Raw genomic sequence first — 23,670 nt, 5'->3', positions numbered from 1 at the left:
ACTCTGCAGAGTTATTATATCCAAAGATACCTATACCTTACCACCCATTCCTAAAAGCATCCTGGAGTTTTATTGTGAAAGTTTTTCAGCCTCTGGCTTGATATTCCAGATGAAAGATCATCCCACTGTATGAAGCACCCTTGGACCCTGGACATAGGGATTGAAAGCAAAAGAGAACAACACAGCAGTGACCAAATTATTGCCATTCCTGTTCTCATTGTTTCTTAACCACCTCCCAGGCAACACGTCTTGGTTCCACTGAGCTCTCATGGTCTGCCAGGTTCATGGCAGCAATGGGTTGAGTGATACGCAAACCAAGTATATCTGCTTCAGTAGCCAGGATTCACTGTGCTGAGGATGGCTGAAGAAAATGTGAATCTCAAAGAATAAGCTTAAAAAGCACAGTGCTCTTATAGGCAGTTTGGGACACTTGGTTGCTGACTCTAGGCTGGCACACAGCTCCACCTCAGCTATCCTCTAATGCATTTGTTTTGGCGGTGGTGGTATTTTCTAATTGTTTCCCCATTAGCCTTTTCTCTTCCTCTTTCTCCCCCTCTCATTTTCTGTTATGCATTTGCTGTCATTCGTTTTTGCTATCTGTGCCTTGACAATGTTTTCAGCAAGTTCCCTTTTCCTCATCTGTTCCAGCCCCAGCTCCCTAGTCTCAATTAAATTTAGCCTAACTACTTTGCAAGATCATAAAAAAAAAGGAAAATCAGTTAATCTCTTTCTAACAGCTGAAGCTAAACTCATGAGTTTGTTGTTAATTACTCCTCATTTTTCATCCGGTAAGAGGCCAAGAGCAAGCCAAACTATAAGGGACAGTGGCTACAGATGGGCACAGCCCCCCACCTCTCTCTGCAGACTTCTCCACGGTGAAGCACTCTGGCTAATTCAGAGAAAGTCAGCAGTGCTCCCTCACCATGCCCTGCAATATTGCCTGGTTTTCAATCAGAGGCTTCTTTGGAGCAAAACAGATGAGCATTTTGTGATGTGGACAAGTACCAGTACAGGGCAACCAGGGCTTATCATCAGTCTTCTTACTCTAAACTCACACATGCCATCGCCTCTCTGTTGCTGTGGTTTCTGCACTTAGATAAGAACCTCCAATAGGTGAGGCCAGTGCTTTCCCGGTTAGTCAGCAAACACATGCTTCACTTTTGTCCCAGAAGTGTTTCCTTCCAAAAAAGTTGTTTCTGTCAGTTCAGCAAAAAGCAGTATTGTTTTCAGAAGTTTTTGGCTAGACGTAGGATGTGGGGCATTGCAGAAGTCAGTGGCTGCAACAAGTCTAAAGCCACCAAGAATCTCAGAGCATGGAAAGAAAAAGTTGTATTGGATATTGCAGGCTTGAGAGAAACAAGGACAGAAAAAACAATGAAGGGCGCATCAAGATGGATGAGTGGAGGGAACCCATGAAGCAGGACCAGAACAAAAGATCCTGGAAACATGTAGCAGGGGACAATGTGGTAAAGTGGATCGTCTCACCTTGGCAATCAGGGATGGAGCTACTACAACAGCTGCACTACATGCGTCTGAGCGTGAATACAGCAAGCTTCTCCTGCAGTAGTAATAGCGGATGGAGTGAAAGAAAAACAAACATCAAACCCACTCTGGTTCCCCAGAACAATCTCACAGTGAAGAACACTGAATCTAACCAGCCTTTTGCTGGCCAAGTCAGCTATTGCTGCTCCATGTATGCCAAATGCAATGCATTAAGGGCCTGATCCACCTGCTGCTCTCACTGAAAGGTTAAACTGCAGGTTAAATCTACAGAGACTCCCACATTTCTGCTCCATGCAAATCATTCACCAGGAATTGTTTGCCTTAAACAGGCCCCTTACTAGCAAACCTAAATAAATCTAGCCACCCAACATTTAACACAGCCAGGCTGGAATGACCTTTGTCATCAGGCCCCATGCCCCTAGGAACCATCCCACAACCTCTTGCTGTCCCCATCAGTGCCACATCTCCCTCTGCCTTGGCTGAAGTCTTCTGCACGTCTGCCTGCCACCCTCACACAGCCATCCTCCTCGGTCAGCAGTAACTCAACAGCTACATTCCTGCTCCAGCTGCTATACACTTTTCCTGTGACTCCTTACTCACTGACCACCCTGGCAATGCCTCTTTCCCAAATTCACCGCCCCACCCCAGACAAGAATCTCCTAACTCTCCCATATGTCACTGCTTTGAAAGCCCTGCTGACCATCTCTTCTGGCCCTCCTGCACTGTGCAGGACACTGAACTCTACCCAACTATTTCTCCACAAAGCTTTTTTTGAGCTAAAGAATATTTGTCATAAAGTACATGTAGCCTCAACTGAAGGAATGCAAGATTGGAGAATCCACCACAGCATTAGGTAAATTGTTTGGGCAAGCAATTAAGCACCATAATTACAGCTTTGCCTTTATGTCTGGCTTTAAATTTATCTAGCTCTGCTTTCAACCACTGGATTTTGTTACACTCTTGTCATCTGCATTACAGACCTGCCTCTCTTCTTTATGCAGATCCTTTCAGAACACACCCAGGTCATTGGCTGAATCAAATAAAAATATTTAAATTAAGCAACAATTAAACTCACTGTAAAGAGCAGACCTTTTTCAATTCATTAATATATATTTATTCTGAACTCTCTTCAACGTTTTAACATCCTTTTATGAGGTGGTGGATGCCAGCATAAGACCATTTTTCCAAGAATGGCAACTTAAAATGGAAGAGGTAAAACGATGAATAATATCAAAGACAAAAACCAGACTGAAATCAGTTGTGGCTGCCCAAGGTTCTGTTATAGTTCCTTCCTTGCAAGCATTAGTCATCACCTACTTTTGGAGGCAGAGGATAAGACCGGACTAACCATGATAAATAACATTAAGAGCTAAGAGTGAAATCATGCTGCATAAATAAGGAAAACAGTGTGCTTCGGTTCTATCATTAGGATGATCTTAATGCCGTACATTCAGAAAATTCTAACCATGAAAGAATACACCACAGCAGAGGAACTAGAATCCGCGAATCCCAAGATGAGACCGCATTATCTAAAAATGTCAGACCAGGAATATCAATAAAAGATAATATCAGGCAGTAATAAAGGCCTGATGAGGGTTTTTTTTTTCCATTTTTTACTTTCATTTCTTAAGTGTGTATGCACAAGTGCTTGTTTTTGCTTTTAATTACAGGATGTCATTCACTTTTGAGAAGCAAAGGTAAAAGAAAGAGGGTCAATTTAGCCTCACATCAGAAAAGCAATGGAAGGGTAGAGTACCAATCTGTCTACTCTTGAAATTGTTAGTACATTAATCTCTGAGACAGGCTGGCTTTTCTGTGATTAGACTCTACCCAAATAAATCTCCATTTCATTTTCATATTTATAACATGGACTAAATACTCCTTGGATGCTGATGGACTTTGCCAAGCCAGAAAAATTTGTCCCTGAGTTAATCAAGCTAATGCTTCACAGTGACTAACAACAGCATTTAACAAAAAAAAAAGCAACAACATCCTACACTTCCAGACAGTCTGCTCTGTTTTCCACCCCTTTCCTTCCTAAATCCACTGGCTTGATGTAGATCCATAATGTTCTGTCTTAGCATGACCCATGGCACAGTTAGCCATCACTCCTAAAAGGCCAAGGGATTGACCAGAATAAAGGACCTTGCTTACTGACAGCAGATGCAGCTGGAAGCCCTATTACAGCTTCTCTCTGATAGTATTCAAGAACTTGATCAAGGCATCCCCTTCCCCAGATAATCCAAGTTTGTATCTAAGGCCTTACAGGAGCCATCTATAGAAAGGCAGATTGCATTCTCCCCACCCTCCCTTCTCTTCCAGCTACATAAAAGAATTCAGAGAGAAAACTTTTGACTTTGCTTTACCTTCCAACTGAGTTTCAAAGATCAACTCTACCACTGAACCAAGGGGACATGCTTCATGATGTAAAATCACACCATACATTACCCCTTTCAGTTAGAGATGCAAACCACAAGACAATGTTTCTATTCTAAGCTTATTCGTCTTCATTTTTTGCCTGAAATTCCCCAAAGCACAAAACCAAATGCGCTGCTAAAATGCAGTTCTTTGCTTTGCCCTCATCACCTCCATTCTACTAATTAGTCAAAAGCAGTAACTGAGGCTGACCAAAGAGATTTACTCTTTATAAGCTCCAGAAGCTGCTTGTTTCTCTTGGACTGTTCCCCTTTGAATGTCCCATGAATTTATTTCTCCATTTATGGCCATTAATCTCTAGCTATGAAGCTTTGCTGCTTCTTGTGGCCTCTAAAAGATGATATAATGTCAAAACTCTGGTCTCATTAGAGGTCTTTAAGCAAACATAAGAAGTGCCATAGGTACTTACAAACTCAAGCCAAGCTCTCCTGGGATATCTTTCCCATATGGCACTACTTATCCTCATCAATTTTACATCATATGGGAAATTATGTGATTTGGGGAATTTTTATTCCTTTTGAACTCCCTTAAATCATTGCCGATCTGCACAACATCTCACTGGATTTAAGTCTTGTAATATTAACTAGTCCAAAGAAGTTCCTCCTTCAGACCCTCCCAGCAACAAATTGTCTCTGGCCCTTTGTGCCCCTCAAACGTCACACATCAGCAACCAGGAGAACTGTAAAGCTGGAAGAACATCTCTGAGCATGGGGAATCCTGTACATGGGGCTGATGTGACCCTGATCGCTGGTTATCAGTGGAGAGCTAACATGAGTCAACTGAGCCACCAAGCAGGTCGGAGATACGATGAAGAAGAATGGAACATGCTGTCACCCTTCAGCGACTGCCTTCTTGACCATATGCAAACTTGATGTATGTGGACTCCAGCTCCTTGTGGCACATCTCTCCCTGAGATGAGATTTCTTTGCACCCGTTTTACACTGTTTCTGGGCATTTCTTGATCCTTTGCTTCAGTCTTTCACAGCAAGTGCCAGCTGGAGCAAGCTTAAATCTTCCTCATTCCCCAGACACGGAGTTTCTTCCAATTGCCTGGATAAGGCAGGGTTTTGTAACTTCAGCTCAATTCCCTCAAAATAAATAAATAAATAGGAAAAAATCAAAGTGACTTCTTCAGCTAAACAGGGCTGAAAGCATTCACCAGTTTCCTGCTGTGGGACATTACTAATGTAATCACAGGAGTTAAAGGAGAAAGAAACCTAGTTAGAGCACTGCCTGTGCTGAATTATTCCTCGAAGCATACAATCTAGTATTATCTCACTCTGGCTTTAACAGCTTCAATCAAATTTCTACGGGATCCTCTAGAAGACCTGATTTAAATTCAAAGTTCGCCACGCTTTGAGCAACAGGTTTGCCCAGATGACCTCCAGAGATCCCTTCCAAAATCAATTATTCTGTAACTCTAAAACCCTAGACTTCCAGCTGTGGCTTTATCTACACTCAAAAGTGTTTACAGCAATATAGCTGTCTCCCACTTAAGATATGCCGGCAATATCACCTACTGGCAATGCAACATTATATTATTCATTCTCTAGTTGCAACGGTTCACAAATGGACACAGCATGTGCCCATTCTTTTAACCAAATAACCAATACTTGGAAAATGACTTTTTGTTTTCTAGCAAGGCTGCATCCACACTTACTTTTTTCCTATCAGCAGATCAGCACTAGTTTGGAATGTGACTCCTATTTTATGTACTAAGTCACTACAACTTCTACAGTACTACTCAGGCGTAACAGAAAGACTGAAAGTCCATAGTGGAGATGGTAAAGACATGATAATAAAGAACAGTCTCTGCTACAAAGAAGCTTGCCGCAGGTTAACATCACCATGAATATAGTTCATCAGATACCAAGCCAATATCACATTCATTCTTATACCAAAATCCTGCTGCTGGGACAATTTTGGTATCAACCAAAAACTTACCCCTCTTTAAGTTTCTTTCTTAGCTCATTTCTCTTGTACCAGCTTCAATGGTGGAAAAGGCAAAAGGGCAAACTAAACATAAAATTCCTTTTCTTTTCCAGTATAATTGCATTAGTAGTTTTGGAATTCGATGCAGGCTGTTTGAATTTGACTGCTGCTGCAAAACACGCACATAAAAGCTGATGAACGGGATCTTCCTTTTACAGCCATGTCACATCCTGGTGTCGGATGACAAACTAGGCTTTAAAAACCCAATAAATTGAACCTGACCGGCCCATGTGCATTGAAACAAAGAGATCGTACTGGCTCCCTGGAGACAGATAGATCTATCTAATCTAATACAACTCTAAAGACCACATTACTGTTCCACCAGAGAGCAGGCTGATTCTTGATCTCTGTGGTAGGAGACAATCCTCAGCAACTCCAAACATAATCATATTGAATAAAATGTTAATCCAAGGCCTCAGCTACTTGTGGTCACAACAAACCTCAGGGCAATTGCAATAGAGGAGGTAGACCTGGTGGCCTGCTCAAAATGCTTACTCAAATACAGCAAAGTTTGTGGTTGAACCTTAAGAGCTGAGCCAGGAGGCAGCTCTGAGCCAGACAAATTTCTTCCGATTCTGAAAGCTTCTCTTCCTGATAACTTGACCCAAACGCTTGCTGTACCATGAAGAAAAGTTTGTGATGATGCTTGAGAACTTCATGCATAAAATAAGAGAGGAAATATATTAACACAGACAAAGGAACAGAGGCAGAATGATGCAGAGAGATTATTTTGGGAATCTCAGACCATGAGTTCCCTTACACAAACACTGTTTTCTTGCATACAATTTATTTTCAAGATCCTTCTGCCAAAAAAAGCCGCTTTTATTCCTTCTGTGCCCATACTCATCATATTGCCTATGGCACAGCTCAGCACTTGGCTTCCTACTTCAGCATGGTACTGCCAAGCTACATAGACCTTATCAGTCAAATAAAATGGTTAAGAGACTGGACTTCCATTAACACAATCCCATATAAGAGAAAAGAAATCAGGACAAGAAGATATGACAAGGTTAAATGTGCTAGAGCAAGACCAGGCTGTTTGGATGCTGATGCTGGCTGTAAACAAGAAGGAACCGTGCAGAACTAACACTCAGCTCAGCAGTGAGATATCAGCAAGACCTCAATGGGACCAAATGGGACTGTGGCAGCACATTGACACAATGATAATTGTATTAGCTTTGCAGGCCACTGTGTGTGTATATGGCTCAGCCCAGGGTGAAGCAGTAGAGATGTGAGCTCAGTAGCAAGGGAGAGACTGGTATAGAGCGAACATAGAAACAGTGTAGAGCACGAGGTACTACCCAGCAAGTCTGGTGTGGATGTAGATGTTTTGCTTGTTGTTTTTTTTTTAATTTACAATGGGTTCCCTGCACTCCCCCTTCTAAATAGCTGTGGTTGCAGGAAGATTCATCTGCCTCCATCCCTGGAAGAAAACATCTGCAACTGGAAGTCTGAACCCCAAGCTGTCCAGAGGATTTCTGTGAATGGAAAAGGAGCTGCAGCCCAGAATACAGGCACAGCACAGGCTCCACTGAAGAAGCATGTGAGTGTGGGGCCGACACCACTATGACACTTTTGTGACACCTCAAGGAACTGGAAGTATGAACCAGACTTTGAAACTGTGATGCCTAAAAAGCAAGAAATTAAATCAATTAATGGGCAGGAACTGTGTCCAAGAACAAAACGTTTAATTTTCAATTATTTTCCTACCACCTGATCCACTTAATTTTTCCTCCCCCAGATCCCACGCTGTCCTGAAAGTCACAACTTCAAGTATGACAAATCCCTGGATGACTTCTCCTCCTTCCTGAGCAATGCACCAACCTGTGCCTCATTTTTGGCAGCTCACACCACGGCACCTAGCAAATAATCATGGGAAATAGCCTTTTTCCTATGGAAAATTCTATATCCTAACACACGGAAGAGTGATTGCTGCCAGATGTCTGGGAACTGATGCTGTGGAGAGATTGCTAATGGAAGCACAATATTTGAGTGCAGGAAAACTGTAGGAAAGGAAGTACACAGACCCCTTCATATAAACAGTCAGGGAAAAAAAAAGGCAACTACATTTCTCTGTTTTTCACAACAGGTGATTTGACATCATCAAGACATAAGCACCCCAATGTATTCTTGTCTCACTTTTGCAACACAAAGCAAAAATAAAGATTTAAGTGCTTCCTTCTTTAGGAAGTTGAAAGCATGAAGTACTTTCGGGAAATAAAGAAAGAAAGAAAGAAAGAAAGAAAGAGGATCTCTGTAGGTTACCAAGTTCTGCTTTTAGTGGGAGACCGGACTTATACGAACACCAGATAACACTTGCTGTGCCTTCGTCCTTGAAAATCTCCAAAATGGAGCATTCCCTGCTACCTGGTGACTTGTTGAAAACGTTGCACTATTTTACTGATGAAAATGCTTTTTTCCAACTCTCCAGCTGAATCTCCCAATCCATTATGTACATCCATGGCATTTCATTTTGCCATCTGGACAGAAGCATTTGGATTTGTCACCTTTGTAAAACCCCTGGGCAGTAGTCACAGGCTGCTGCTGGATCACTCCTTTGTATCCTCTCCATTGGAGTCAGGAGGCAAAGCTCCTTCAGCCTCTTCTTGCAGGCCATGTGCTCTAGATCCTTGACTGACCCTCCTCTGGACCCTCTCCAGATCTTCAACATCCCACTTCAACTGGAGGACTCAAGACTGGATAACAGCCTCTCCAGCAGGGAGTAAAGGTGAACAACAACTTATCCCAACCTACTGCCGAGGCTTCTCCTGAAGCAACCCCATATGCAGTTTGCTTTATTAGCAATGACAGCCCACATTGGACTCAGGTCCTTTTGTCAAGCAATAAAGCAGAATAAAATGCATATTTTGAGATGGTGCCTAAGCCAGAGATGCTTCAGAATGTCCATGGCCATGTGGATGGGAGAGGAAGGCATAAGGTGATGTTAGCTACCCCTATGCTATTTGCAATCAACTCAACATACAGCCCCTCATTTAGAACACAGCTGTTCAAAGAAGGGTGTTCTGGAAGCACAGGAAAATAAGTGAAGGGAAATACTAAGAGAAAAGGCAAGCATGACATGACACTGGAGCACAACAAGATAAAGCCCTCTTTTAGTAATCATACAGCATTAGTTCTGCTCTGAATAAAAACTTGTGACTGAAGGCAAGTACTTGAGATTTGATTTTCAATTCTTCTTTGAAACTCATAAAACCACTGAGCACCAGCCTAGGAAACTGCTGCTCTTCCCTATTAGCTCAGTGTCCATTCATTCAAGAACTGTGATACTCAAAGCTCTGGGAGGTAATTCCTCAGCTGCTGCAAACCACAGTTTCAGCAATGAAGTTAACCCAGACAGGCTGGGCCTTGCAATTTTGCTAAACAAGCTCATCATATGAAAAAGCTAACTCTAGTTGCTCCACCACTATCACATTGGTATCTTCCATTTTTGACCACCCAAATTAATCATTTGTTCCCCTTCTCAGAAATCAGTTCTGCTGTGACAAAACAGTTTCCATACTAGTCTAGCCATGTTGGTTCCCTAGATGTGAAATGGCTTAAACCTAACAGTCTCCAGGAAAACATTACAGTGCTCATGTATCTTCACTGCACCTTCTAAGAAGGAATCAGGAAGGAAGAGAGGAAACAAATCATGAGCAGAGGGTATTTTTGGAAGGAATGAAGAATCAAACTTCTAATGTATTTGGAGACAGTGATATACTGCTGTGTTTTAGCCTCTGCTGGCAACCACTTCTCTTCTTCTTTTGAGCTACACTGAGGCAGCTGGGCCATGCACACGAAGCTCAGTTAACCAAATACCCTCCAATAGCTGTTACAGCCACCTCACAGGTCTAAGGCAAAGCATGTTCCTACACACAGCTAGCGTCTGCAAGGCATTTCAGCACGCCTTTGCCATGTAATGCACATATTTCTCTTTTGAAGGAACACAGTTGCAATGCCATAATCATTCCATAGGGACCTTCAACCTGGCCAGCCCCTTAAGTGGTTCATTACCTCCAGCACACTCCTGCAGAGCTCACATCCCAGGTGAGCTGTAGGAGCACAGCGCTCTGCCAGATAAAGAAAGCAGACCAAATGCAGGAGATCAGAATCTCTGCAAATCAGGTCTAACAGCCTATCTACCATCATTCTTTGTTGCAGTAAGTTTGGCCTCATTTACTGCAAAATATCTAGGACAAAAAGCAAGACAGCAACAAGAAACCACCTTTGAGACTGAAATTATTGCATGTTTCCTGTCATGAGATCCTGTGGGAGAGTAGACATTTGCTCCTCTGCACGGGCTCTCTAAGGGGCTATGGAGACCAGCCAAATAACGTAACTGAGGCACCTGAGTTGCGTGTACATCCTCGAAGCCTTCTTGTTTTTAAGTTAGAAACTGCTGCCTCAAGTCATAAAAATACTATGTTTTGACATTGTATTGATATGTTCTTGGCACAGAAAAAAATAAACTGCAAATGCAACCAATACAGAAACTTGAGCTGCTCTTTGTTCTTGCAGGACTTAAGACACTGTGGGGAAAACCTCAGCAACAAATTAAATTGATCCATGGAAAGATGTGACGTGTTAGGACTGGTACACAGATACTTAGTTTGAGACTAGCTTAAGCACATGAGGGCATAACCTACCCTTTGAAGTTTCTAGGTAGCTCCCATTAGGTTCCTTGAGATGAAGTTGCTGGAGACATCATCCTGTGGAACCACCTCCAAGGTAAGTCCCCTTTTAAAGCAAACTACCTCGGGGCCATATTTGTGAAGTAACTCCACCAGGGAACAGCTTCACCTGCTCTCTTCGTACGAGCTCTGTCTTCAGTCCTCTGCAATCCATCACCCTTCTAATTGAAGTTATGATCGAGCGGCTCAAGATGATATGGAAAGGCTTTTTAATCATGCAAGGAATACAAACATATGCATGTATGTATGCATACACATGTGCACATCCCTGTTTTTTTGATTCTACATAATTTGCTCAGGAAACGGGTAGAGGGAAGGAATAAGGAGAGAAACCAACAGTTGCTCACATGGATCAACACTTCCAGGCTCTCTCTTTCGCAGCTCATCTCACTCATACTTGTGGTTTCAACATGTGATTCACATTAGGCCCCTCTGCTCTCCATTTGATGGTTCTGCTAAACAGATGTGAATTTATTTAGTCACAGAGCCTGCTCTTTACACTGCTGCTTTGTAGAACAGATGGGCTTTTTTTTTTTCCTGTTCAACAATATTCAGATAACGATCATACCCAGCACATAAGTTTGCTTAACGATTTCATATGAAAAGGAACAACATATGAACACAGATACGATCCCAGAGAAGCTCTCTTGAGCATCCAGGATATGCCATGAGAGGCAATGGTGCTGATGAAGAATGCCAAACGGCAACACAACATCTAGAGAAGCCCAAGATCTTGGTGATCTCTGGGGCCAGCCCCATAACTTCAGGCAAATGAGGGATGCACGCTGCTCCCAGCAGGGTCCAGAAGACACACCACCACCAACCGCCCATCACAAACAGTGTCTTCCCACATCAAAGTTCTGGTGGAAGAAAGAGCTCAAGGGTAAAGCTCCTGCAACATTCACAGGGAAAAGGAACCATGTGCATCTCCTGGGAGTCCTCAGGATGGTGAAATAGCCTGGAAAAGCTATCCCCTCCCTGTGTGGGCATTCTTCTTTCTGCACTGCGAGTGCCTTGGGCAATCAATGAAGCGGAACCGCACAAAGGGCCTCTCAGAGCAGAATGAGGCTGCCCACATGAGAAGTACACTCGGAATAGCTATTTGCACTTTAAATTCACACCCTGGCTTTGTTTCACAATACTCTCCCTGTGCAGAAAGGCCCCAGGCTTCAGATTCAGTTTCTGCCCATATTATCAATAGCTAAGCACTGCTCCCATCTGAGGGCAGGATTTGGCCTGTACAATCTGTGAGGACAAGGACGAGCTTCACACTTACTTTGCACTACCCTGTATATGGATGCACCTCTATTTTGCTTTAACAACTGAACAGCGATGACTTCACCCTAGCAAATGGCCATGCTATGTGGGTAAATGACCTCTGCTTTACCACAGAAACCAAGCGCAGGGTGTGTATATGTGGCACACATGAATGTCATGCCCACATCTGTGCATGGATCAAATCCCTTTCCAAAAGCTGCAGCCCTGCTCCTCAGGGACAGCTTCGCCCTCTTGTTACAAAGAGGACCTCAGTTTCTAGGAGAATCTACTTAGGACTTTCATTAACTCACCAGAAAAAAAAAATACATATATATATGTGTGTGTATATATATATATATGTATACATATATATATATATACACACTCACACACACATATATATATATATACACACACACACACTTTAAATGCAGTTATATTCAAACTTGGGTTATCTGGAGAATGAGACTCCAAGTTTCAGAAGGGAAGCAGAAGTGGAATTATCTGCTTGAAATACACCCAGGATATGGCCATTAACGACCCTCCCTGGGGGCCATAAAGCTGAACATTTACAAGAGCAGAAAAGTACATGCGGATTTTTTCAGTTGTGTTTTTTTGAGGGGGTGGGTGGGCATACAATTAAGAGGTATTAAAAAGCTAGTAGGTATTAGGCAGTAAAACATTTCCAAATAGGAGAAGACTGGAACTGAAAAGGACAGCTGAGCTCCTTGCAGGGCGACAGGCGCTTCCAGCTACAAAGCACCTCAAGTCTATTGAGAATTTTTTTTTGTCCTTTTTTCTTGGCAAGTTCTGAGCCACCCCGGTGTAATTTTCATTCCACTTAACGATGGTGCTATCCAAATATACTACGTATGGACCATACAACAGCACTTCATTCTTTTGTACATCTTAGGAAGAAGCAACAAAGCAAAAACACTGTGAAAGAAAGACTTTCATAAGCATAGAGCAAATTTATGTGCACAATTCCCAGAGGCTGGTTGCCTAACCTTCAGCATCAGCCTTCAATAACTTTCTCTGAGCAGTCAATGTTCTTTCTTTCCTCCACACAAGTAAAATGAAACTCCCTTCTACTTTGTCCCACCTGCTCTGAAGACCTGGTGGGGCTGGTGCTCCTGCTGGGACAGGATCAAGGACAAGACAGGACATGGCATCGGGGGACAGTGCTCCCCTTCCATCCCTCCGGCCATGCAGGAAACCTTTCTAGACATCATCCTCCCTTACTGTCACCTCCACCCCAACACTGGGGACAACATTTACTGTCTTCTTTACAATATTTTGAGCTCAGAAACAAAACCCACTTCAAAGTGCACAGAGCTGAAAGGCATCCAAAATGCAAAGTACAGATATACAGATTTCAACCAAGGGTTAAAACTGAGGGGGCAGCGGAGCTATCTCAGCCGGCAAAGGCTCATGATGGATAGCAGTGAGTTGTTGAGAAGAAAATTAAGAAAACATTTTGAATGCCCTCCTAAAAAGGAACAAATAGGTCCAACACTCCAACAGAAGGGGATTTTTTGCATCTCTGAATGATAGCACTTCGTTTTTATGGCCTGCGGCTGCTTGGGAAATTCAAAGCTATTTCTCTGAAGAATTCACTTGGACAAGCTTTATGGCTTTGATCAGTTAACTATTTTTTAATGCTAATCCACCCCAGTGATATTTGTCCTCCTTTTCCCCATGTGCAGAGAAGCACAGACACAGACAAATGCGACACAAAAGCAAACATTAGCCAGATGAACAGCCAGGAACAATGACATCCAGAGCCCATAACCAAACACCAACTTCATTCTGTTTTATTCTTTTCTCTTCTAGCAGCTCAAGATCCTTCAGCCCAGTATGACCTGCTAATGGAAATTTAGGAATCAAATTTCGGTGCCCGGCAGGTATAATGCTCGTGCAGTGATTTGGGCACAACTACTCTCACTCAAGTAAAAAAATATAAATAATTTCCTCTAAAAGTCGTAATAAGACAAGTGGCTGAAAGGCCTTATTTGAAACAATGCAAACCCCTGCAAGTAGCCCACGTGCTGCCCCATCCTACAGATGAACAAATAAAGAGGCAGAAATAATGATTTGCTTATGTTTATGAGGCAATGATAACAAAATAAGCGAAGAATAGGACTTAAATTACTAGACAACCATCATCTCCCTGGAATTGCTTTAACCTTCTCCACGACTTCAGGCTTATAACCTGTGCACCACACTAAGCAAACCTCATCTACAACCTCAGCATACAAACGAGTTTGGAGATCAGCCCAACTGTGTATCAGGAACGCATCGAGTATCTAAGTCAACACTGAATTCTCTGTCATGTTAGTTGCATCACCGTGACATCCTATGACATATATAGTAGGAACTGCTACATTTTAAAAAAAACATTTAAACATTTAAAAAAAACAACCAAATAAACACACGTGAAAAAAAAACATCACACACACAATCACAAGTAAGGGACAGTCCCTGTTCTGGAGTACCTTGGGTATTCAGGTTGCTATATAAATTTGCTCACTGTCTTGGGGTAAGAGACATAGGCAGTATTTCCTGTGGCAGAGAATTACACAGGCTGCTTGCCCTCCCCGGAAAAATAAAGAAATCCTGGAAGCAATTATCTGTCTCAATTGTTCCCAGAGTGCAGGAACAATCTTTTAGCCCTCTCTTCCTATTTTCTGCTCAATGCCATCCAGGATCAGGAGGCAGAACTGATCACAACAACGTCTCAGGTCTGGGTCCTGCAAACACTCACCCAGGTGAAACTTTTACACACAAATAGCCCTACAGACTTCAACTTGTGTCTTGAACTTGGCCACAAAGTTCGAGGCCACAAAGAAACAAGATGGTGAGAAACTCAAAGCACCTGGGAAATGTTCAGTCCTAGGCAAAGCCAGGCTTATCTCCACAGCCCAACACAGATAAACAAAGCGTTTCTGATGCACCTAACTTTGTCAAAATTCATTACCAGATTCTTAAAGGAAATCAGGGAAGAGGAGCTGTATCTGAGAACCGTGCATCACAGGTAGAACTCATAAGACAAGAGAGCATTTTCTCAAACTAAAAACTTCATTACCATGGAAAAAAAAATAAGAAAAAAATATTCTCTAAGAGGCTGTGAAACCTGTACCACTTTTAAGAGAAAAATCTAAATGCTGATGGCTGTCTACCAGAGCCTGAAACCATTCCCGTGCAAAACTACCACCCCAGGGCTGACAGCATTTGCAGGTGTGGAAGGCTGGTTTTCAAGTTCTGAAGTGTCCATATAGACTACAGACCCCAGAATGTGCCACTGCCCTGGTGCATCGCGGCTCCCCAGGCTGCACAGACCATGGAGATGTGGTTTGGTTACAGGACTGACCCACACAGAGGGGAAAGGTCTGGGCACCCCACACCAACCCGCACCCCTCCGCATATGCCGCACCAGCGACTCCAAATAAGTATTTTTCAATATTTTGACAACAAATACTTTTTACCTATGTATACACCCCCACTCAGAACTATTCAATGAGAACATTATTTTTGACCCAAAAGAGTCTTGATGGAAAATGTTCAATTTTCCCTAATCAACGGGGCTTAAGCATCAGTCAAAGTGTTTTCTTGAACTGACACCATCAGCGCCAAGCAGGAGAACAAGGTTTTTAGATAATCTCCCTCCAAAGGCAGGTACTGACCTTTCAGTTGCACTATTACTTTTTTTTAACAACAGTAATATTTAAAATATTGTTACTTTTCAGCCAGCGCTGCTGGGGGAGAGGGAGGCAAGGGGGCTGCACGCCTGCTGCAGGATCACATGGCAAATCTTACTATCGTTTAATTTTCAAATGAGGAATTTGGTAGTAAACAACCTTTTCCTTGTACACAAACATTTTTAATTTCATGCCCTGCTAATCATACATCTGTTAGAGCTCCTTTTCCCTCCATTGCAGTAATGGCAATAAAAGAAAAATCATCGCACTAACAATGCAGTTTGTCTAAAATGAAAATTGAGTAATAATCAGTTTTCCTCCATGAGATGAAGGAATGCAGCAAGCAGCAGCACTCGATGGCAGTGACAGAGATGTGGTTTGAAAAGCGACACCTTCACATTGCCCCTATCAGTGTCACTTTGCGGGCACGTTTGTGTAAGAGGCTTTTCGGGACTGGCTTCACCAGACGGCTTCTCTCAGGCTTCATGGTCGTCCATGTCAGGCACCATCACCACAGAGCCCCTCACACCATCACTACTGCACCTACCACCCACTTTCCTCTCTATTTGTTCCTCGCCTCCTCTTTCAGGAGGATATTATTATCAGAGATGCTACAGCAACAGCTTTGCCCTCCCAAACCTCCTCCCACTGGTGAGACCCAGCAGGTCTCAGTGTACCCAGCTTCAGACACATCCAGCACCCTCACTTTTGCTTTGCACACAACGACAGCTGGCTAATGTGCTGCTTAAAAGTGCACTTAAATATGTGATTACATCCCTGAAAACAAGTTCTTGTCTTCTCTTCAATACCATTAGTGAAAAAGTTGAGGTTATTAGTTAACAGATATGCCCCGCTGAAAGGCCAAGTTAATCACATCCCAAGAAACACCCACGACTGAGAAGACTATCTGATCTGACCTAAATAAGACATTTTTTATTATGAAGGTGGTGAGACACTCGAACAAATTGCCCAAAGATGTGGTAGATGCCCCATCTCTGGAAATATTCAAGGTCAGGAAGGACAGGGCTTTGAGCAGCCTGATCTAGTGAAAAATGTCCCTGCTCACTGCAGGGGAATTGGACTAAATGATCTTTAAACTTCCCTTCTAAGCCAAACCTTTCTAAGATTTTATGATTCTAAGATTTGCTGTCTTGCATTGCCCACGCTCCTCTTTTCTGGACTGCTGACACACAGCTTTTGCCTTTTTAGACTCCTCCTATTCCCATAGCTGTGCTGGGCCAACTCTAGATCAGAAATATTGCACTTGTAAGACCTACACAAGAATAACTCTGCAAGTTCTAATAAGCAATGGCAATTCATCTGAACCCCCGGGCAATGTGGCACAAAGACGTTATAGGCAGGGGTACATAGCTCTGCTACACCTGAAACTCCTCTCTGGCTTCCAGTCTTCATATTAGCATCCCAAATGCCTCTCCTTCCAGAGGCTGTTTTTGAAAGCACAGTTATCTACATAAGGTCTTCCTCATCATCATCAAGAAGCACAGTTGTTCGCAGTAACTTGATTTAAGGAGACTTGTGCATTGACTAGTATCAATTAATTCATTCAATTTGGAAGATAAGCAAATGAAACAACAAAAAATGGGAAGCACCTTGGTCTAAATTTACAGAGGAGAGTTCAGGGCACAAAACACTCCTTAACTTGGGTCCAGAGAAACCAAAGCCACTGAGGAGAAGACTTTGGCATCCCCAGCCTCCTGCCTCCTCCTCAAGCAACATCAACCCTGCCCTGCACAACAACCCCTTCAGCTCACATGAGGATGCACAGGCAGCCTTGAGATCTTTATTTTACTTGTCCCTTCAAGTTAAAGCTACAAGGATTGGAAATATGACTATATAAGCCAGCTTTTTATTACTCAAAAGACAGTTTTACCCCAGCTGCCCAAATGCAGAGTTATCCCCGGAGGCATCAATGCTGGTCCGTCAGGGCTCGTCCCCCCAAGCGCTGCTGCCTGAACCCCTGCAAACAGCCAGCGGGGGGCAAACACTGGGGACACAAGGTAAAGGTGATCCAAACCAGGCTGTGCCTAAGACTCGGTGACCACCATCATCATCAACACAGGTACTGACACATTCTGTCTGTCCACACACAAAAGCATTCGCACCTGCATTCTTCTGACCTCTAAGTGCATTCAGTCAAACAACCCAACCAGAATTAACAGTGAAGAGAGGGAGGAATGAAAAAAAAGACTTTGTTGAGCAAAAGTACTTTGAAACATATTTGATGTAATAGTCATATGATTAACAAACTGTCATATCAAAGTTTTCTGCAAAGTAGGAACACTCTGACAGTTCATATTTTAGAAATTGACATTTTGATTCATTACTGTAAATAGCGCTCTGTATTAAATATTGTGACAAGGCATACAGTGTATTTTTTGAGCTCTATAACATTTAGGAAGTACTGGATTTTTTTAAAAAGAGCATGTAGAATATCAAAAGCAGTTAAAGGAGAACTCCAAGAAAGCTTCTAGAGAAGAGAATCATTATTTCTGAAATAACCTTCTTCTTTGCCATCATCTTGAGCACTGCTGGGAACTTTGGCCCACAAGGATCTTAATGTACTGTTTGCATAATAAAACAGGGAATTGTCTTGCAGAACAAAAGAGCTATAAGGAAAGTGGCTACATTAAATAATGTAAAATTACTCAGTAGCAAGTCATCCCGAAGTTGGCATAAGAGGAAGAACACTAAAAGGTGCTGAATTACCACTCAGAATATCTAAGAGTGCAGGTTCATCACCAAGATAAACAACAAATGATGGTCCAAGTGTCTATCTTCCTTAATCCCTCAAGTCTCTAGCCACATGTTTTGCTCCCTCCTGTCTCACCACTCACACCAGTATAGGATAAATGTGATTGTATGGACACAAATGAGGGTCAGGGACACAAAGACAGCAGGACCACCTCTTCTAGCAACAGGACAGACTCAGACTGGTTGAACCTGCTCATTAAACCACTTCCTGAGGTCAGTTCTAGCCCATCTCCCCAACACTCAGAGACCATTACGTCCTCTCAGCAGCGTGGTTTTGTGTATTTAGACCATGAGCTCTTGTGGACAGGAGGTGTCTCCTCCTGTGCACGGAGACCTCAGCCAGTCCGCCAGGACCTGCTGAAAGCCATATGTGGGAAGAGAGCTGCTGCCACCCGTGCAACCCAGTATGGCCGTGTCCATCACAGGCAGTGCTCCCCTTGCTGCCAGGGCTGCCCAAATGGAGCTACCAAGGACTTCTCTTTGCACAAGGATCCACAGCAGGGCAACTCAAACCACAGGGATGCTGCAAGCTGCCAGAACCAGCCCACCAACCAAGACCACTTAATCCCATGACCACTCTCTACCAAGTCCCTTCCCAGGTGGTGGATCCCTTCCCTGGATCACCAATATCAAGGCAAACAGGACTGGGTCCAGAAGCAATAAAGCAAATGTTCTATATTTCCTTAAAAGCAGCTTGTATGATAGAGAAATTAAAAATAACAGCTCCCACTAAAACAGAAAGACATGACAGAGCAGCTGAGGCAAACCAGAGGCTGCCTAGCCTGTTTGCAAGATGCTCAGGTGTTATTAGGACTGCAGTCAAGGGCTTTAGAAAGAAAAATAGCTACCATTACATTCAGCCAGCTGCAAGTGGAGCTCTGGACTCAGCCTACTGAGAGAATGGATATACCGCCACAAACATGAGCCCAAAGCCTGGTCCAGGATATGGCGAGGCAGTCACATGCACCAACGATGGATCACAAAGCTGTTTGAACAGGGCTGTGACCCAGCACAGCCTGTGCTTCCCTAGGAGCTGCTACACAGCACTCACATGCGGGGAATCTTGTGGATGGGTTTGCATGCCAGCAAGTGTGGTAGTAGTAGTGGTCTAGCCAGACTTCCAAAACATATTGGCACCACTACAATTTGTCCATTCACCAATATGTTTTCCTAAAAATGCCCATATGCTTTTCGTGCAGTTCCCATATGCTTTTGCAAAGAGAAACAAAAACATTTTGTTAGTTGTGAGCGATTGATCGCCACATATTTCACAGAAGTCAAGCAGAAAAACAACAACAAAAAAAGGAGTCAGCTGCTTCCCCCTCCCTTTCCTCTCTGCTCATGGAGGGAACTGTGAAGAGCAGGAAAAAAATTCAGCCCACAGCAAAATACACACACAGCTCAGGTTTGTTTTTTTTTTTGCATGGCAAGATATTCTAGGAATTACAGGAGGAATCTTCATTAAAAACAAGCTATCCAAGATCTGGCAGCCAGTGGCATACCAGGTAGTAATTCAGTGCTGGGTGTTGGGCTCTGCGTTCAGCACAAGCTCAGGTCCTCCCCATGGGTAACACAGCCCACGGGAACCCAGGCTCCCAGAGAAGCGCATTAAGTGAGCCAGGGAGGGGACAGTGTGATCAAGAGGTTACAGCCTTTCCAATTCACAGGACAGCTCATCCAGTGTCAAAACTACCTATACCTGCAGGTATAAATCCCCCCTCTCACGTTCAGGGCTTTCCAGGGAGGTGCTGCCTTGCTAATGTAAATCCCAAAGCAGTGAGCGGGCTGCTGGGTTCAACTGGGAGCAGGCACGTGGGTGTACAAGTATGTGTGTGTCAAGGCTGGAACATGTGGGAACCGTAGCTGTTTCGTTAGAGACTCATTAAGAAATACAGCAGACCCGGGGTCAACGTTCAAAGAGAAGCAGTGTGAAAGATTTCTCTGGAGAAAGATTAGCATGTGTCCTTCTTTACACAAATAAAATTAAAGAGAGAATCATAATACGGACAAATCAATTAACTTCTGAAAAGCCAAGGGCAGAGCATGAAAGAGTGGACAAGAGGGTAAGAGCTTTGTTAGAGAGGTGCTGAAGCAGCGCACAGCCTTTCTTCCCTGGAGAAGAAATTCAGCTATTGCTACATGAAGTTCTGCTGTTAGCCCTGTCTGCATCACACTATGGGAACACAGCTGCTTCCTTCCCAAGATGGCCATGCACAGACCTGTATATTGCTATAAGCCTACGCATGGAGAGCTTGGTATCGTCTTTGTGAAGACTATGAAAATACACAAGGACAGATGCCAAAGGAATACTGCAGTGCTTGACTTGGCAGTTCTGGCCTTAGCGTAGAAGTTCACGGCTGACCTTTTACATAGGACACTCAAAGCAGCATTCAACTCTTCTGCCAGAATAAAAAACCTTCTGTGATGCAGTCTCATGTTCTACAGATCTCCAGCAAATTTAACCAGAAATGCTCTTTGCAAAATTAGCATTTTCTTACAATGATCTAATCTCATAGAAAGCCTAATGAGAGGCCAGATGCAATAGGTCACGAGCCCAATCTTCCACAGAAATAAAGCTGAAAAAACAGCCAAGAGAAGAGAAATCAATCTCTTGCGCAGAGTAAAAAACAATTTGTCAGAGAGAGCTTGCTTGGCAAGATACAGGGGGATTGGACTAGATGATCTTTTGAGGTCCCTTCCAATCCCTAACATTCTGTGATACATTTTATTATATGTTTTTGTCCTGAGAGTTGTAAGCACCTGAACACCTGACTTCACCATTCACAAATATATTGATGCTGTTGCTTAAGTTTTGAACAGAAAGCAAAACTAGTGTTGTTTCATTTAGTTTAACACCTATAAGGATGGGCTTCTTCCTAGATTTCGTATTTACAGCAACCCACTGGGACAGTTCATTAGACTTTGCCAGGAAAGCTGCCACGGAAAGAGTGAGACTAACAGAAGAGCTGCCATTAATCTTCCATAACCCAGCAACTGGGAAGACCAGGCCTTGAACCAAATTCTATTCTCCTGCTATTAATCTCCTGTCCTCTACTTATTAATCCCTTGTCTGTCTTTGTCTTTCAACATTTATTAATGTCCCCAACTGTTTGTAGTAAACAGGATGCTGAAATCTCATCTCCAGCTAGCCATAATTTAAACCAAAGAAGAGGGTAAAGGAAGAATGGAGGGATGTGCATCGCATATTGAAAGGGCAGAGGGAAAGTGCAGTAATATCCAGTGACACAACAGGGTAAAGAACCACTCCCGATTTCAGCGTGCCATACAGGTGTCTTACAATTCTCAAGTCAGGTAACATCAAGGCAAATGAAGTAACTCCACTAGTCGAAACCATCAGGGTAGTGGAAGAACAAAAACCAGTGCACACTCTCCCCACATGGCAATGGGGTTACTCTGGACCAACGCTGGGTCACACATGTGGCCTTCTGGTGCTGCCACCGGGCTCAGGGAAACATCACCACAACAAAGACTGTCCAGAGCCACCACCACAGCCTCCTAAAGTGCATCTCCTCCTGGAGAACTTCATGGCACTGAGCAGTTATAAACACAGCTACCAGCTATCCTTGTTCATTCATTATCTGCTTCTCAACAGGGCTGCTCGCTGCTTGCTTCTCACAGTTGCCATGACCTTGTAGCACCTCTAGTACCTCCTTTGCCTTCTGGGATGGTGCAACTGCAAGAGGCTTGAGGTCAGATCTACTGCCCTGACACTGCTTCTTTTTTGCAATCTTACCTGAAGGTTCAGACTAGCTGCAATTAATTATCATTTCATGGAACGGGCACAAAGCACAAGTCATATCCTACAATAACCTGGCAAGGAACTCCTACAGGAGTTTGAGGTGGTTTATCAGGCTGATCCTTAAGTCACAGCAAAGTATCTGCAGTGACTTTAATGAAACTGGTAATTCTGAAGAATGAATTGACATTGGATACAAGGAAGACATTTTTTATGATGAGGGTGATGAGACACTGGAACAGTTTGTCCAGACAAGTTGTCGATGCCCCATCCCTGGAAGTGTTCAAGATCAGGTTGGATGGGGCTTCGAGCAGCTTCATCTGGTTGAAGATGTCCCTACTCATGGCGGAGGGGCTGGACTAGATGACCTTTAAAGGTCCTTCCAAACCAAACCATTCTGTGAACTTGCCCCTCACAGATGTTTCTATGCAGGTTATTCTTAACAGGCTCCTATGCTTTTCTGGTTTTGTTCACTGAAGCATGGTTAGATTAAAGCTCCGTAATACAGTTAGCTCCCCAACATCAGCTAGGAGTGTACTCAGGCTGCAGAGAGCCACCCCATGGACAGGGAGGGAGTTCAGGTCCACAAGCAAGGAAGTCTCATTCAAAAAGAAGTAACACAGCCCATGGGACCAATGCAGCTCCATGCAGGACCATGCAATCATACCCATGCAACACTCCCATTCCCAGGAGGCCCTGCACATTTGCTGCTTCCAGACTTGGACCAAGAAACAGAAAAACCACTTTGAGACTCCTAGGTTAGCCTGGCCTCCAGCACACCAGGCTTCAGAGAAATGCCAGTTGTTTGCTGAATGACCAAACATGGTCCCAGGGTCTTTGTACTCTCTCCAAACTCAGCAGTTGGCAGAAGCCCCAAGACCTGATCCGCTCCTCACCTGGAAGCAAGGCAGCCCCGTCAGGCACCCAGGCAGATGTACAGACAAGTTCTTCCAAGGGACCTCTGTGGGTGTAAACAGAAAGGTCAGGATAAATGTTTTGCTCATTACAAAAGCAGAAAGTAAATCAAGCTGGCTGTGACATCCTGCCAAAAAAACAGCCCCAAAAGGACCCATAATGCCAGCTGCCCTCTTGTACAGGGCAGACCACAGCTGTTTTTCCCTTCTGATACAACTAGTGTGTCAGTTTGTCTGTTTTGTCCAATATACGGGTTTTTTAGACGTTGGCAGGACAGATCTGAGCAAGTGTCAGAGTAACTAAGGTTTATTTGGGAGAGAAGCTACTTGTTTTAAATCACTGCAGAGCTGGTGAAAGGCACTGACGTAAGGGCGCCAGGTAACAAGGTCTCTTTCAAAGCCTGATCAGACACTCTTCTGCCTCTTGTGCTTAAAGGGCCTCTTCTTCCCGAGCCTCCTCCACTGCTCAGGCCACTGGTGAGTCATTCCCATGGCAAGCACTAAGAAGAACCAAAGCTGAGATGGGATGCATTAAACACACAGCAGTTGTGGAAAAAACAAGCAGCAGAATGGGACAACTCAAACCCTACCTCCAGCTCCAGCCCTGGTTTCCTTCTGGATGCTTCCAAAGACACCCAGCTAAAAAGAAA

The 23,670-nt window shown here is 43.6% G+C and overlaps 1 protein-coding gene across 1 annotated transcript in view; it reads right to left on the bottom strand.

Annotated features, from left to right (window-relative positions):
* Nucleotides 1-23,067, bottom strand: part of LPP (LIM domain containing preferred translocation partner in lipoma) — a gene marked incomplete at its 3' end in the record, with an annotated part of 228,428 nt that extends 205,361 nt beyond the window's left edge. Inside the window, exon 1 of the mRNA XM_080349381.1 lies at nt 23,003-23,067. The remainder of the gene's footprint in view (nt 1-23,002) is intronic.
* Between the last annotated feature and the right edge of the window lie 603 nt (nt 23,068-23,670).

This window comes from Nesoenas mayeri, assembly GCF_963082525.1.
Source record: "Nesoenas mayeri genome assembly, chromosome: 9".
NCBI classification, from domain to species: Eukaryota; Metazoa; Chordata; class Aves; order Columbiformes; family Columbidae; genus Nesoenas; species Nesoenas mayeri.
The sequence above is the reverse complement of the archived record's forward strand: the minus strand, read 5'-3'. Positions and strand labels throughout refer to the sequence as shown.